General features: G+C 44.7%; 1 long non-coding RNA gene across 1 annotated transcript in view; it reads right to left on the minus strand.

Moving 5' to 3' along the window:
* The window catches only part of LOC133625130 (uncharacterized), a 35,070-nt gene that overhangs the window by 6,215 nt on the left and 13,959 nt on the right, over positions 1-14,896 (minus strand). The window contains exon 5 of the long non-coding RNA XR_009818443.1: positions 436-530. This is a non-coding gene — a long non-coding RNA (uncharacterized LOC133625130). The remainder of the gene's footprint in view (positions 1-435; positions 531-14,896) is intronic.

Raw genomic sequence — 14,896 nt, forward strand, 5'->3', positions numbered from 1 at the left:
ACTTCAGCAAGTCCTTCTGTGTGCATACTGCATTTAGGACCCTGACAGCAACCTTAGAGATCAAGGAAGAAGTTGGAGTCTGAGTGAGAAAAAAAGGACAGAAATCTGACAGAAGTGCAGGTCCTGCCTCTGTACAGAAGTTGGCTCTAACAGTGGTTAACACAAAGGCAAGTGGTAACAAAAGGAGCACGGAGATAAACTATGGATTCATTGGATAGATTAGGCATTTCCAAGTGACTGGGCTGCTGCCAACCATCACAAAGTTTATAACACTAAAAAATTCATTGACTATTTTGAATTCTCAAAAGATTCCCAATCTTGTTTAGGAAGCCATGGATGAAACTCCAGAAGCCTGGAAAGGACAAACATCTTTAAAATGAAAACAAACTTCAATCCTTCCTCAAAGGAACAAGCAGATGATTTTTAAGTGCCCACCTGACAGCAAGGAGGTGATTTATTCTTGACAAATCCATGTTGGCTGGTACTCACAGTCAAAAAGATTGTTTTGTCCTTTATCAGGATGACAGCTCCTGGGGACAGAAAAAAATAAATCAGTAAATATTGTGAAAGATACTGAGAGCTTCAATGCCAATTTCACACGACATTTCAATAAGCAAACTCTGAAAAACCTCAGTTCTCAAGGGGTACAAAAACCAGTCTGGGAGAATATATCAGCAAGGCTCCTCAAAGATGGGTTCTGGACCTAACAATCAGATGTCTTCATTACTGCTTGAGGGATGGGAGAGAGAAGATGTATTAAAAACACACACAGATGCCAAATGAAAAGAAGGTGCCAGTGCACCAGTGAAAGGACTCAGCATGGCTTTAGGAAACTGGGTAGGTGGTTTGGGAAACGCTGGCGATTCAGCAGGGAGAAATGCAAAGTTATATAGTTTGTGGGCCATGAATTGCACAAATACCTGGTGAGGAATCATTAACAAGGCAATTCCTATTAGTTCAGAGGTTGGATTGAGCCATAGGCTGCTGCAAATCAGCCAGACAAAGAGCAGAGGATAAACATGAGAGCTGTCAGCTGGATTTGCAGAAATCCCCTTGCTCCCTGTGACGTTAATAAGGTGCAGCTGAAGTACTGCTCCAGGCTCTGAAAGCTGGATGGCAAGAACAACACCGAAAAAAATTGGACAAAAGACCACAGGACTTGAACAACAGATTTTTAAAATATGACAAAGAGCAGAAGACTGAAAGAAGCCCAGCTCACATCCCTGGAGAAGGCAGGGAAACCATGCAGCCTGCCTTTGCCAGTACAGAACATCCCTTAGTTTCCCTGACTGGATAACTCCATGCAATGTCAACTTCATCTCTATAAAAAGTTTACTCCCTTTTTTTCTGCCACTCTGTTGTGTGTTTCTCTCCTACAAGGAGTGTTTGAGACTGTGGAGCCTGCTGCAGCTTGCTGGCAGCCCTGTCCTGCTCTGTGGGAGCATCTCCAGGCCCAGCACAGTCACTTCCAGGGATGGAACCATCCCTCCTCCTTTCCTCAGCACTTAACTTGACCCTGAAGACCACATGAACTAGCAACCACCTCCTGCCATTCCCCCCTTTTCAGACCTGATGTGCATCACACAGTACTTCTGCAGCAACCTGAAAGGAAACAAAGCGTTTACCACCTCCCACAGCTGCCTGCTACATTGCCTGCAATGAACCTCCCAAATCTGTGTGTGCACATAGCACAACAGTGCCTGCTTGATTAAATCATGAGCACGTGTGCATCTACATCTGGTGACAGAGCAGGAACCCTTCCTGCCCTGCCCTAAGTCACAGCTTGTTCAGAGATGCCTCTCCTGCTTCATCCTGCTGAAGTTTTTCCACCACACATGCAAATGCTGACAGGGGCTCAGAGTGTCTGGAAAGAGACCTGAACCTGATGCTCTGGGGCCCACTCCTCACCTCAGCCTTCTGGTTCATAAGGGCTCTTTCCTTCTGCATCTCCCCTGGAATAGTCAACAGCTCAACTGAGGTTAAGTTTCATTTAAAGTTTTGGTTCTGCTAAGTTAACTTGCTCCAGAACCAAAAAAAAGCAGCTATTCAAAGCTTCCCAAGTATCTCCAATTCTTTCAAATATCTCACTGATTCTATCAGTTCCTCAAATGCTGCAATTTGGAAATGACTCTGTTCCATGTTCTGCAAAGTGCACGTCTGGGAGCTGCATCGTTTGCACACTTCCTCCAATCCATGCACACCAAACACAGACAAATACTTTGCATCCCCACTACACTAGTCAGGACTAGGCAAATCATAAAAGCCAAGAGATTTTGCTCTTCCAGCCTCCAAAAACTTTCAGCTATCCAGATCCAAGTAATGTTTTTATGAAGCTGTATGTTTAGAAGAAGCTGAATCCTCCTTGACAGCTCTTCAGTTCTTTTTTGAGCCCATCTCTTCCCTCTTCCAGGGAGGCTTAACCTTTTGTTCCCCCTTTACTGGCTCTTGCATAAGCATCTCTACTAACCTCCCCTGCCTTAGGGATGACTGATACAGAGACATCTGTTGCATACATAGGGTCAGACTCAGTGATTGCCTCTATCAGTTTATACCTTCCTGTTCTTTGACACAGTGGTAACGGAGTCACCTTCATATATTAATCTGGGCTGGGCTTTAAATCAGCAGTGGTGATTAATGCAAAACAACTGGAGACTAGGAAGGGGGAAAAGAGTACACTCCCTGTGCCACTCCCCTAAGAAAACCCCCTGGATTTCAGTGAACCAAGTTCCTCGATTTTTAATGCTTTGATCCAATTCCTCAGGCTCCTCTTTCTAGACCTCAGCCTCACAGCAGTGGGGCAGTCCCGCTCTCACTAAATAAGGACTTGTAATGATTAAAGATCCTGTAGCCCTCTAAAAACACAGCTGAGGCTGGAGTGACTTAACACCCAAGTGTGAGTCCAAGAAGCCCAATCTGCCAGGGCCTGTGAGGGGTGGGGAAGGTGTGGGGCCCCCAGCACAGCAACGAGAGGGTCTCTCTGCTTGGGGGAATGGGGGGCAGTGGGTCAGCACACAGGGGCTGCAGCAGGCCTGCAGCAGCAGAATGCAGGGCAGCTTCAGAGCTTCCCAGCAACCCCAATTCACCCCATTAGGCATTGCTAACGGAGTGCCCAGCACTGCTGTGAAGGGGGACAAGCACAGAACAGCACTACACTTATGCATAAGATCACACCACGGTTCAAGCCCAGCCAGCAACAGAGCCCCACGCAGCCCCTCACTCCCCCTTCCCCAGGAGGATGGGGAGGAGAATAGAGACAAACCATAACTCTTGGGATATGATAAGAACAAGTATGAGAACCAAAATAAAATACAATAACAGTAAGAAGAATAAAGTATAGTAATAATCAAGAGAAACAAAACCTGAGGCAAAAAAAGCCAAGCCAAGTGATGCCCAGTGCAATTGCTCACCACCTGCTGACCGATGCCCCAGCAGTGATCAGCCCCTCCCCACCAACCCCGCTCCACAGGCACAGTGTCCAAGAGTATGGCATAGCCCTTTGGCTAATTGGGGTCTGTTCTCCTGGCTATGTTCCCTCCCAGCTTCTTGTGCACACACTGGCCTCCTCTCTCCACCTCCCCCAGCTCACTCTCTGGCAGGTGAGAAGCAGTAATAAATGGCCTTGATGCTGTGCAAGCCCTGCTCAGCAATAACCAAAACATCCCTGTGTTATCAGCATTCTCTTCAGCCTAACCCCAAAATATAGCTCTCTGGCAGCTACTAGGAAGCAAGTTAACTATGCCAGCCAGAATCCAGAACCAATGATGATGAGTGGAAGGGCTGACATGGAAGAAATGCTGAGAAGGCAATTCTGTCTTGGTGAGAACTGAACATCTGGCTTCATCTCTTGCCTCCCGGCAACATGCCCCTGTGCAGGTGGAGGGTGGCTTTGGAGCAGGGGGGAGGCAGGGAGCTGCAACAGACACGCTGTTACAGCTGCCTCCCAGCTCAGGGGAGGTGTTTCTGGCTGCAGCTGGGTGCTCTGGCTTCTTAAGCAGAGGTACCATGTACCCAAACCCAAGAGACATCTGCCACAGGGCTGCCTCTTCTACTAGAAGGGAAAAGACTTGAGAGGGCTGAGAAAAGTAAATAAAAGGGGCTGGGGATCAAAAGAAAAGGCAGGCAAACAAAGAGGTTTTTGTCTGGTAATGATGGGAGGAGTGCCAGGCCAAGTCATCCAGGAAAAGAATAAAAATCAAGTTAAATAGAAGAAAACAGGATGCATTTTTAATGCTGGCTTTGCATCACAGCCCAAATACATCACAACTTCATCCAGAGACACAGCAGAGGGGCCAGAAGGTAGCAGAGTCCTGCAGAAACGGGAGCTAAACACTGCAGGCTAAGGCCTGATGTCATCTTTGATGTGCTTGTTACTTCAGGACAAGAGCTCGTACTAAAGAGAGGAGACAGTCTCCTCTCCCCAGTAATGAATGACAGGACAAGAGGAAATGGGCTCAAGTTGCACCAGGCGAGGTTGAGATTGGACATTAGGAAGAACTTTTTCACTGAGAGGGTTGTTAAGACAGTGGCACAGGCTGCCCAGGGAAGTGGTGGAGTCCTCATCCCTAGAAATATTTAGAGGCATATAGATGAGGTGCTGAGGGATGTGGTTTAGTGGTAGCAGTGTGAGGTTACTGGTTGGACTTGATAATCTTAAAGGCTTTTTCCAACTGAAACGATTCTATGAGTCCATAATTCTATAAGATGATATCTTTCACTAGATCAATGAATACCTTATAAAAAGCACCTTAACACTCTATCTCACCTTGGTCTGAAATATTATTACATCCTTCCCATACAATAAATGCAGCCTGTCCCATATCTCTAGGACAGTAAGACTCCAGAGTTGGCCTTACTTGCAGTATGACTGAAAAGTTCTTCAAACTTATCCTCCCTTTTTTTCCAAAAAGAAAAAGATCAACAGTTTCAGAACAGGACTAGAGCTTCAGGACTCAGTAAGATACTTACAAAAATGCATTAAAAGCTTCAGCAATAACACTGGAGTAATCTTCTCGTCATATTACCTCCCAGAGCTTCCTAACACATTTCTTACCATACTTTTGGATCTTCTAGTACACTTGAACATAGACACAGAAGAGACCTTATGCTTAAAGTCTTTGTAGGATCAAGGATGTATTAGCACATGTCACTGACATACAGTTTCTTTATGCTTCTATTTCTGACAAAACCAAAAGGAGTTCAAAATGGTAAAGCCAATAACAGAATTCCTCTGCTGCTGTGAAAACCACCACATTTTCCATCCCTTACGTCAGAGTTTGGGAAGGATTTTGAAACAGAATTCCTCACAAGCAGCACAGATCAGGCTATCAGGATCAGCTTCCTGTTTTCTTCTCAACTCTTCTTATAATCAAAACAAGAAAGTGATTTGTTTTTGTAATCCTGAGTATTATGGGTATTCCTGGGTGTTTTCCTTTGGAATCAGAAAACGAACCAAAACAGTTTCAGGGGAGGTTTTCCTTTCCATCTCTCAGAGCTATGTCATTTGGAGGGGCAAAGGCAGGAATGGCAGGAAAAAGGCAATAACTGTAACTTCTAACAATGTGAAGCCATCTTCTCCCTCTCTAGCAGGTCAGCTTGTGTAAAAATCAGATTCATGTCTTAACTCATGTGTATTGATACATCCTTCCACAGAAAGCCTGAACTAGTGCTTATAGGCAGGGTATCTTCTGAGAGTCATTCAGGAAATATTACATCCTTTGTAATTTCAAGGTTAGTTTTGATCTCTCTGAACATACCAGGGCAGGGATCAGGAAAAAGCAGTTGAGAATTAGAAGAGACATTGAAGACATTTTGCAAACTTATAAATCCATTTCTCATCCTGACTGTACAGCACAGGCCATCTTCTAATAAATGAGATGAAGACAATCTACAAAATACACAGAAAAGGAACCAGACAGAGAGATATGGAAAGGCTTCTGCAGAAGGAAAGAGTCTGTAAGCTCAAACTTCTTAAGTAGCAAAAGAAATGACTGATGTCTGAGGTTTATAAATCAGGAGTGAACGAGGTGGTAAACAGGGGAGCTGGTTCTCATAATGCAAGGATTCAGGGTCAAGGGGAAAAATCCCCAAACAACCCAGAAAGTTATTGTGTAAAAAGAAGAGTATAATGTTGGGAACTTTGGGAACTCACTGCTGTGGGATGTTTTGGATAAAACAGAAGGATAAACGGTTTAAAAAAGGATCAGATGAATTGAAGGAAGAAAGGTCTCTTGGCTTTTAAACATGTAGCTCGGGAAGTCTCTAAATCACCAGCTGACAAAAGCCAGCAGGGAATCCTCCAGGAAATAAGGTTTGAAACAAAGCAAATATACAGTCATTGCTATATGATTCATTACTAGGGTCAGTCCCTGGCAGAGGACAGACTCTTTATCAAGGACTGCAGTTTTCACGGTCTTGTATTGGCACATATAGAAAGGGAACAAAACTCTCTACTACTACTTGTTTCTGAGAGAATCCTACAGAAAGCCCGTGTTGGTCTGGGGGTTTGATGATTGATTTTAGTCCTGTTCATTCCAGCTGTCTCTGAGTATCTGGGAAATTAACATATGAGAGATAAGAAATCAGATTATCAGATGATGTAATTCATTTTGAGACTCTAAATTCAGCTGTCTGAACATGAGCCAGCAGTGTGTCCAGGTGGCTAAGAAGACCAGTGGCATCATGGCTTGCATCAGAAACAGCGTGGGCAGCAGAACCAGGGCAGTGATTTTGTCCCCTTGTACTCAGTGCTAGTGAGGCCACACCTTGAATACTGTGTTTGGGGCCACTCACTACAAGAAGGATGTGGAAATGCTGGAGTGTGTCCAGAGACGTGCAACAAACCTGGTGAAGGGTCTGGAGAACAAGTGTGATGAGGAGTGGCTGAGGGAGTTGGGTATGTTTAGCCTAGAGAAGAGGAGGCTGAGAGGACACATGATCACTCTCTAAAACTACCTGAATGAGAGTTTTAGTGATATGGGCATCAGCCTCTTCTCTAGTAATGGATTATAGAACATGAGGAAATGGACTCAAGTTGTGCCAATCCAAGGGAGGTTTAGACTGGACATTAGGAAGAACTTTTTCACTGAGAGAGTTGTTAAGCATTGGAACAGGCTGCCAAGGGAGGTGGTACAGTCACCACCCCTAGAGATACTCAAAGGACGTATAGCTTTGGTGCTGAAAGACATGGTTTAGTTCAGCGATGGGCCTGGCAGTGTGAGGTTAGTGGTTGGACTTGATGATCTTAATAAAAGGTCTTTTCCCACCATAATGATTCTGTGTTTCTGTGAAATTATCTGCTGGTGCACATGTAACACCCCTACAGCAGAACCCCCCGAAGGACACACTGACATTGTGTACGGCTCTTCTGGAGCCTGCTCTCTTTCCTCAATTTCTTTCTGTAAAACACATCAAACAGGGACAATCCAGGTAGCAACCCCAGTGAAAGGTTACACATTCCTATGGTACAAAGCAAGCAGAAATTTTATTAGTTATTTAAAAAATACCCAAACAACCCCCAAGCCCAAAACATCACCAGTCAGAGCCATTTGCAGACCACCTTCAGCTAGCCCATTCAGCAAAAGAAGTAACGCTTTGCTTAGTGTTTGCCATTCAGTGGCAGTGGTCCCTGGTAATATCAGCACAAAGCAAGCAGTCCAAAAACTCTAGTTTCTTGTTGCTGCTTTTAAGAGTGATCTATCTGAGGAATCGATTTTAATAGCCTTCCTATAAATGCATTATTTGGTGAAGGTACTTGCAAGTAGCACCCTTTACAAGAGGTACACTCGACTACAATCTGATCACACATCTTGATACCACTAACAAAAGACAGGAAAGCTCTGAAAGATATCTGTGGCATAACACATGACTCTCCACCCACCTGGCAGATCTGTAACAGTCTCTGAATGGACTAGAGGAACCTAAACTTGACATTTTTAGTGTCTCCCCCACATCCTCCATCCCCAGGATTTTTTCTCTGAATGCCCACTGAATAACCTGGAGGAAGACACACATATTGTGGTTTCCCATCTCGGCAGCAAAGTGAAATTCCCTTTGGTTAACCACCCGCAGGCTGTCTAACATGGCATTTGCTTCAGGGTGAACCTTAACCAAAAGGCCAGCAGACACCACAGCTGTGTTCCCTTCACAAAACTCCACTGCTGGACATTTTCCCTTTGGAAAACCCAGGCATTTGGCATCTATTTGCTGGAGAAAAGGAGCCGCTTCCCACAGTTCTTTGAGCAAGCCTCCCCTGCCCTGATTTTACCCGGGTGCTGTTGCCCGTGAGCACACCAGAGGACAGGACGTTCACTTCCTTCTCTGCCTCACTGAAATTCCCTCATTTCGCCACGTGCTGCGGCCCCAGGACGCAGCACAGTAAGCCCAGACGCTCTGCAACCAGAGGCAGAGGGCAATGTAGCTGCCTGGGAAGGCTTAACACAGCTTCACCTGCATTGTTTCAAACAAGTTCTGCAAGTAACCCTGACTGGGAGGCACATGCATGTGCATAGCAACACACAGAAATCATGAAACCTGAGGTGACAGCTGCAAGTGTTTCCTGCCACAAACTTATCCTACAACACTGTATTTTTGAACTCTTTGTGTCACAAAAACACGCTGCAATAGGGAACACTCAGCACATCCAGCTTAAGTGTTAGGTGATCAGAGGTTTTCAAACCACCCCAGGAATGACACAGCAGCATTAGTCCCATCAGTCACTGCAACACCACGATGCCTCTATGTTATTTAAAGCAGGGCACATTTTATGCCTCTAATAAACAGATAAAAAAATCCTCCTAGAAGTTAAAGGAATGACCTCAGATAACTCATCTCAACAGTGATCTGATAAAACTACCACTAACATCAGGAACCAAAATCCTGTAATTAAGGCTGAGCAAACATCTGCACAGTGCATCAGAAGAGCAGGAGCGAGGCTTGAGGTGTCCACCTTTAAAGCAAACTACCAGCTATAGAAAGCTTATACAGTAATGTCAACTGCTTGTGTTATTACCCTGCTATGTATCACAGTATCACTGGGCAGCTCTGCTCATGTCTGTTCAGAGCATTTAGCAGCAAAATCACAGCAGCATTACTGGAAACTGCAAACACAGAGAGCCATTTACAACTCTTCGTTCCTGGAAGACAAAGGCCATCTCTGGAAATGCTCCAAAGAGCATCTCTAAACACACAGGGAAACGTGAGGCTGCAGGGGCAGCTTCATTCATTCAGAGAGCTAACCAAGCCCTCTCCTCTCCCCAGTCTTTGCTGACCATACAGGAACAGGAGAGGATTTCTCATGTTTCCTGGACAGGAAGGTGAAAACTGTCACTCCAATCCCCTCCCGAGACAGGAGTGCTGATGTCCAAAATAACGTCCCTGCCCGTTAAAGGCTGTTACAAAACCATCAGCATTCAAGTTACCCCAAAGGGCTGGCGTCACTTTACAACCAAGAGGGCCCAGAAGCAATGTGGAAATTCCATCCTTAAGTCACCGCCTGTGACATCCTCTGGCAGTTTTCATCACTGGTACCTCACGTCAAAAAAAACACACAAACCAACTTTCATCTCACAGCGTGGCCTGTTTTATGGCTTCTTACTTCAACTGTCACGTGTGCAGGTTTTTTCTGGTTCAGTGTGCAGTCAGAGGGCCAAGTGCTTTTTCTTTTTCAAGTAGATTTTTTAATTCTTCTGGGGTTTCCCCCCCCGTCTCCCCATCCAGCACTGAATTATGTACCTGCAGTCAGAGCTGCTGTGTGACAGTCTCTCGGTCACGTGGCCAATTTGTCATATCAAACAGCCATATGTGCCGTGTCACCTATCCTGAACAGGTTCCTGATGCTGCTTGTCCCCACTCTGTGACTAGCTGTCAAAAAATGCAGGACCACATGTAACAGAGCTGTGAACTATGAATAGGCTTCAGATGTTATCATGAACAGGTTCATGGTATGAACAGGTTCATGGTATGAACAGGTTCATGGTATGAGCCAAGAACCAAGAACAAGCTTCAGATCATCTGAGATCATCTTTGGATCATCTTTTAGCCTCAGAGATGTGAAGGCTTTAGAGAAGCAGGACCGTGTTTAAGCAGTGTAAAAAAACCAAAGAGAAAGACCATGGCTGCTACATTCATTATATTAAATCCTCCCTCTCACACAAATCTCTTCTTTCTCCTAGCCTAGGATGCTACTCCTCATATTTTCAAACTATTTCCTTTTTCACTCTGGCACAAGCTGCCAGTCCAATACAGAGATGTACATGATAACAACCATGACAGAAAAATAGGAAAGACAACATGTTATCTTCCCTCACATGCATCACAGCACTTGAGCTTCTTCACTCCGTAAGTGTTAAATCCAACTGCTTTTGGTCCACTTCCTTGCCAGCAGAAGAGAGGATCAGACGTTGCAGCTTGTGGATGATGCTGATGGATAATTGTGGTAGACATCACAGAGAGGTATGACACATAGGTGAGCTCCCATCTGTAGTCACAGAATCATAGAATGGTAGGGGTTGGAAGGGACCTTTAGAGATCATCTAGTCCAATCGCCCTGCAGAAGCAGGGTCACCTACATCAGGTCACATAGGAACATGTCCAGGTGGGTCTTGAAGACCTCCAAGGAAGGAGACTCCACAACCCCTCTGGGCAGCCTGTGCCAGGGCTCCCTCACCTCAACAGTGAAATAGTTTTTTCTTTTGTTTAAGTGGAACTTTTTGTGTTCCAGCTTCATCCCATTATCCCTTGTCCTGTTGCTAGCTACTATAGAAAAAAAGGATGTCCCAACCTCCTGACACCAACCCTTTAGATATTTGTAAATGTTAATAAGATCTCCCCTCAGTCTCCTCTTCTCCAGACTAAACAGCCCCAGTTCCTGCAGCCTTTCCTCATAAGGAAGATGCTCCAGTCCCCTGATCATCTTGGTGGCCCTGCACTGGACTCTCTCCAGCACTTCCCTGTCCCTCTTGAGCTGAGGAGCCCAGAACTGGACACAGGACTCCGGATGAGGCCTCACCAGGGCAGAGTAGAGGGGGAGAAGAACCTCCCTTGACCTGCTGGCCACACTCTTCTTGATCATGGTGACACAAGGGAGAGGGGAGGCTGCAGGAGCTGCATGTAGCTAACATCCATATTCAAAACTGCCCCAGCCCTCCAACAGTGGGGGCTGAGAAAGGTCCTCCAGTTTAGCAAGGTCTGCCATTGGGCTCATGGCTTACTACTGAATAACCACCAGCAGGGCATCTGTAGGCAAGGCAGCTGTGCCATGCCATGCAGCTTCTTTCACACCTCCTGCAATGAAGGAAAAAAAGTTGTGCTTCAAGAAGATACAGACAAAAATAGAAAAGACATGGGAGGTGAGAAAAAAAGAAATCTTTAACTCAAATATAATTTCTTCAGCGTGCTACAAAAAAATGCAGTTTAGTGATCAAACCTGAAGAGATTACAAGAACTGTATTACTTCTTATAGGAAATAAATATTAATTGTAAAAGGGTAGAAAAAGTAATTTCTTTATAAATATTAATTGTAAAAGGGTAGAAAAAGTAATTTCTTTATGTGGTCAACCAATGCTAGAAGCAGAATTTGGCCTTCCACTATACTGTGGTTTAACCCCAGTCAGCAACTAAGCCCCACACTGTTGCTCACTCACTCCTCAGTGGGACAGGGGAGAGAATCAGAAGGGTGAAAGTGAGAAAATTCATGGGCTGAGATAAAGACAGTTTAGCCAAAGCTGCACATGCAAACAAGGCAAACCAAGGAATTCATTCCCCACTTCCCATGGGCAGGCAGGTGCTCAGCCATCTCCAGGACAGCCGGACTCCAGCACAAGTAATAGTGACTTGGGAAGATGAACACCTTCACTCTGAATGTGTCCCTCCCTTCTCTTCTCTTTCTTCCCCTAGTTTTATCTGCTGAGCGTGTCATGTTGTATGGGGTATCCCTTAGGGTCAGTCGTCCTGGCCAAGCTCCTTCCCAGCATCTTGTGCAGCCCCAGCCCACTCACTGGTAGGGCAGGGGGAGCAGCAGAGAAGTCCTTGATGCCATGCAAGCCCTGCTCAGCAATAACAAAACATCCCAGTGTTATCAACACTGTTTTCAGCACAAACCCAAAACACAGCCCTGTACCAGCTACTATGAAGAAAATTAATTATAATCCAGGCAAAAGCAGCACACAAACTTGTTCCAATCTTCAGAACAAAGAAGAGAGGTAGAGTTAGCCTATACAATGAACTGTGAAAACTGACTCAAACAGAGGAAAGCCGGGAAATGTAGATAAACTTGAGAATTCTGAGAAGATCAAATTAAACAAAAGGAATGGCACAGGAAGAAAGCCTTCCAATGAATGAGCTGGAGTGCCATGTAAACCCATGCTTTCTTATTTCATCTAAAAGGCTTCACTGTTTTATCAGAAAAAAATGTTCTGTTATTTTCCTGTGAGGATATTCCAGTTCCTGTGCAAATATTTCTGGATGTGAGAGAGAAAACAGGAATAGCTTCAGGTGCTCATTAGCTTCTGGACAAGAGATTTTCAACATAAATTCCAAGTTCCAGTTCTGACTTGGTGCTAACTTACTATGGTACCTCTTTTAGTTTTGTTCAAATGATTTCTTGTGCCATGAAAGGGAGCTAATGAGTGATGACTATCCTTTAACAGCCTGAATGGATAACTGGCACACTCCCAAAGCAGGGCATCACGAGTGTAAGGGAAGGAATCCCCGATTCTGTACTGATGGTAAAGTGAACTTACATGTTAACAAAAATAAAAAGCCATCAGGCATGGGAAAGAAAAGGATCCTGACAGCAACAAATGGCAACTTCAAAAAGGTTCCAGCTAATGCCTGAATTTTTGGCTGTTGTAGTCAAAACCCAGTATCACCTTGACTTGTGACCTCTTCAGCACATGACAACCTGAAAAAGAACTGCTAGTTTGAAGTTTGCTGTGATGAAGGCAGAAGCAATGTCCTTCCTCCCCTCACCCCAGCAAAAAAACCCACTCCAAAACCCTAAGAGGAATTGATATGAGCCTAACGAGCGCTGTCCCTTTGAGGCTGAGACAGTGGAACATCTTGGGATTTCCTACCCAGCCTGTGCATTCCCACTGCAAAGCAGAGAAGTTCTTAGAGCTGGGAAACTGTGCCACCTATGTGATCTTTCAGACAGTTTTGGGAGGGGGGGGAGCCATAATTCTCTTGCTGTAGTTTGGTTAAAGATGGTTTCCTGTGAGGCTGGGCCTTTGGCATTTAAGTTTCAAAAGAGAGAGAGAGAGAGAGAGGGGAAAAAAAAGGACTGACAAGCAAGCTAGACGCAAGCTGAGACTCTCCAGGAAACCACAAAATAACCCCTCTGAGGACTGCAGAAAGTGCTATTTCTGTGCCTCTATCATCTTTCAAGGAGACAAGAATGAAGGAGGAAGGGCTAGAGAGCTGAACACATGCTGAATGAACGTAGGCACAAAGGAAAGAACGACCGGGGAATGCCACACCTCACAGAGATCAATGGGAATTTCACCAGCAGCTTCATGGAGCTGGGCCGGCACACAAAGATGAAAATCCTTCGAGACAGGAACAAAGACAGACAGCTTCTGTCAGCACGGGAGTCGTGCTTGGGAATGCCCCTGTCGAGATGAGCAAGCTACTCATGAGCAGTGCGCTGGAATTACCAAGTTGGCTAGAGCTATTGCAAGGTTAAGCCACCACGACCAGACTGTGGTTAAGAGATGGTGGTATTTTAAGCAGGTCTTCTGCATAGCAGGGAAGACAAAAATGAGGTGTGGAAATTGTTAGTGGGATAGCATTTGTGCATCATTAGCTGTATTGGCCTTCACCACAAGGGTTTGGAAACCTCATGGTCAAGAGCAGAGGTTAGCCTCAGTGTTGCCTGTAGCACAGGTACTCTGTACTTGCTCCAAATCAAAAGCAGCAATTGAGAAAAGTAATGGAGCTTGCAGAAACAAGATAGGAGTATGAGGCATCTGCTTTGTTTAGTTTTGACACAAAACTGGGCAACCATTTCAGAAAGACCATCTAGAGAGAGAAAAGGCAGATACATCAGAGTAATGGCTTTTAAATGGCAATGAACTGATCTTCGCCTCTGCCATGCCTCAGGGCTCAAAGTGATTTTCTAGCAGTGAAATGACAGAACACTGCATGGATTACACTGAACTCCAGCTTTGCACTACACTTGCACTGCTGGAAACCATAGGCACCTAACAAGCTTCAAAATATGATTGCTCTGCTGAAAACTAGAGCAGAATCATACACTAAAAATAGAGAGGTATCAGTTAAATGAAACACCTTTATCTGACTAAGGCAAAACAACTCTCTGCAGGAAATTGTTTGAAAGCTTTTCCCCATTTGACCCCTTTTAAAAAATATTGAAAAAAGCTCACTTAAAACCCAAATATTAAGTGAGAAAGTCTTCTGGTGCAGGTGGCACATCTATCTTGTAAGAAATTAGGCACAGAGCATTTTTCAGCATAATTAGCACAGCTCTTAGACATGTATTTTGAACATTACAGTCCTTCAATCAGGTGTCAGACCCTGTTTGACTGTAGTTCCCAATATAATTACGTTTTGCATTTGAATTGTGTGAAGTTGGGTTTTTTATCTTCTATTTGCAACTGTGTTACTGTAGTGAGGTAAAACTGTCCTTCTTTTAAAAAAATAATCTTTTGTTGTCAGTGAAGCAATATAGTTATGGGGGTGGGAAGTATAGAAAAGTACCTTTTCTTCTTAGAACAGGAAAGTCCTTTTCAGGAATACTGATTCAGTCATACTAATGCACACATCTCCACCCCTTGCTAGCTTCATGTATGAGCAACTTCTGTGTTTCACTGTTGCTACAGAATTATTTAGACTGTATTTAAATGAGTGTCTGATTTGAACCCAAAGAAGATGCAATGGCCAA

The sequence above is a fragment of the Colius striatus genome, chromosome 3, assembly GCF_028858725.1.
Source record: "Colius striatus isolate bColStr4 chromosome 3, bColStr4.1.hap1, whole genome shotgun sequence".
Classification (NCBI taxonomy): Eukaryota; Metazoa; Chordata; class Aves; order Coliiformes; family Coliidae; genus Colius; species Colius striatus.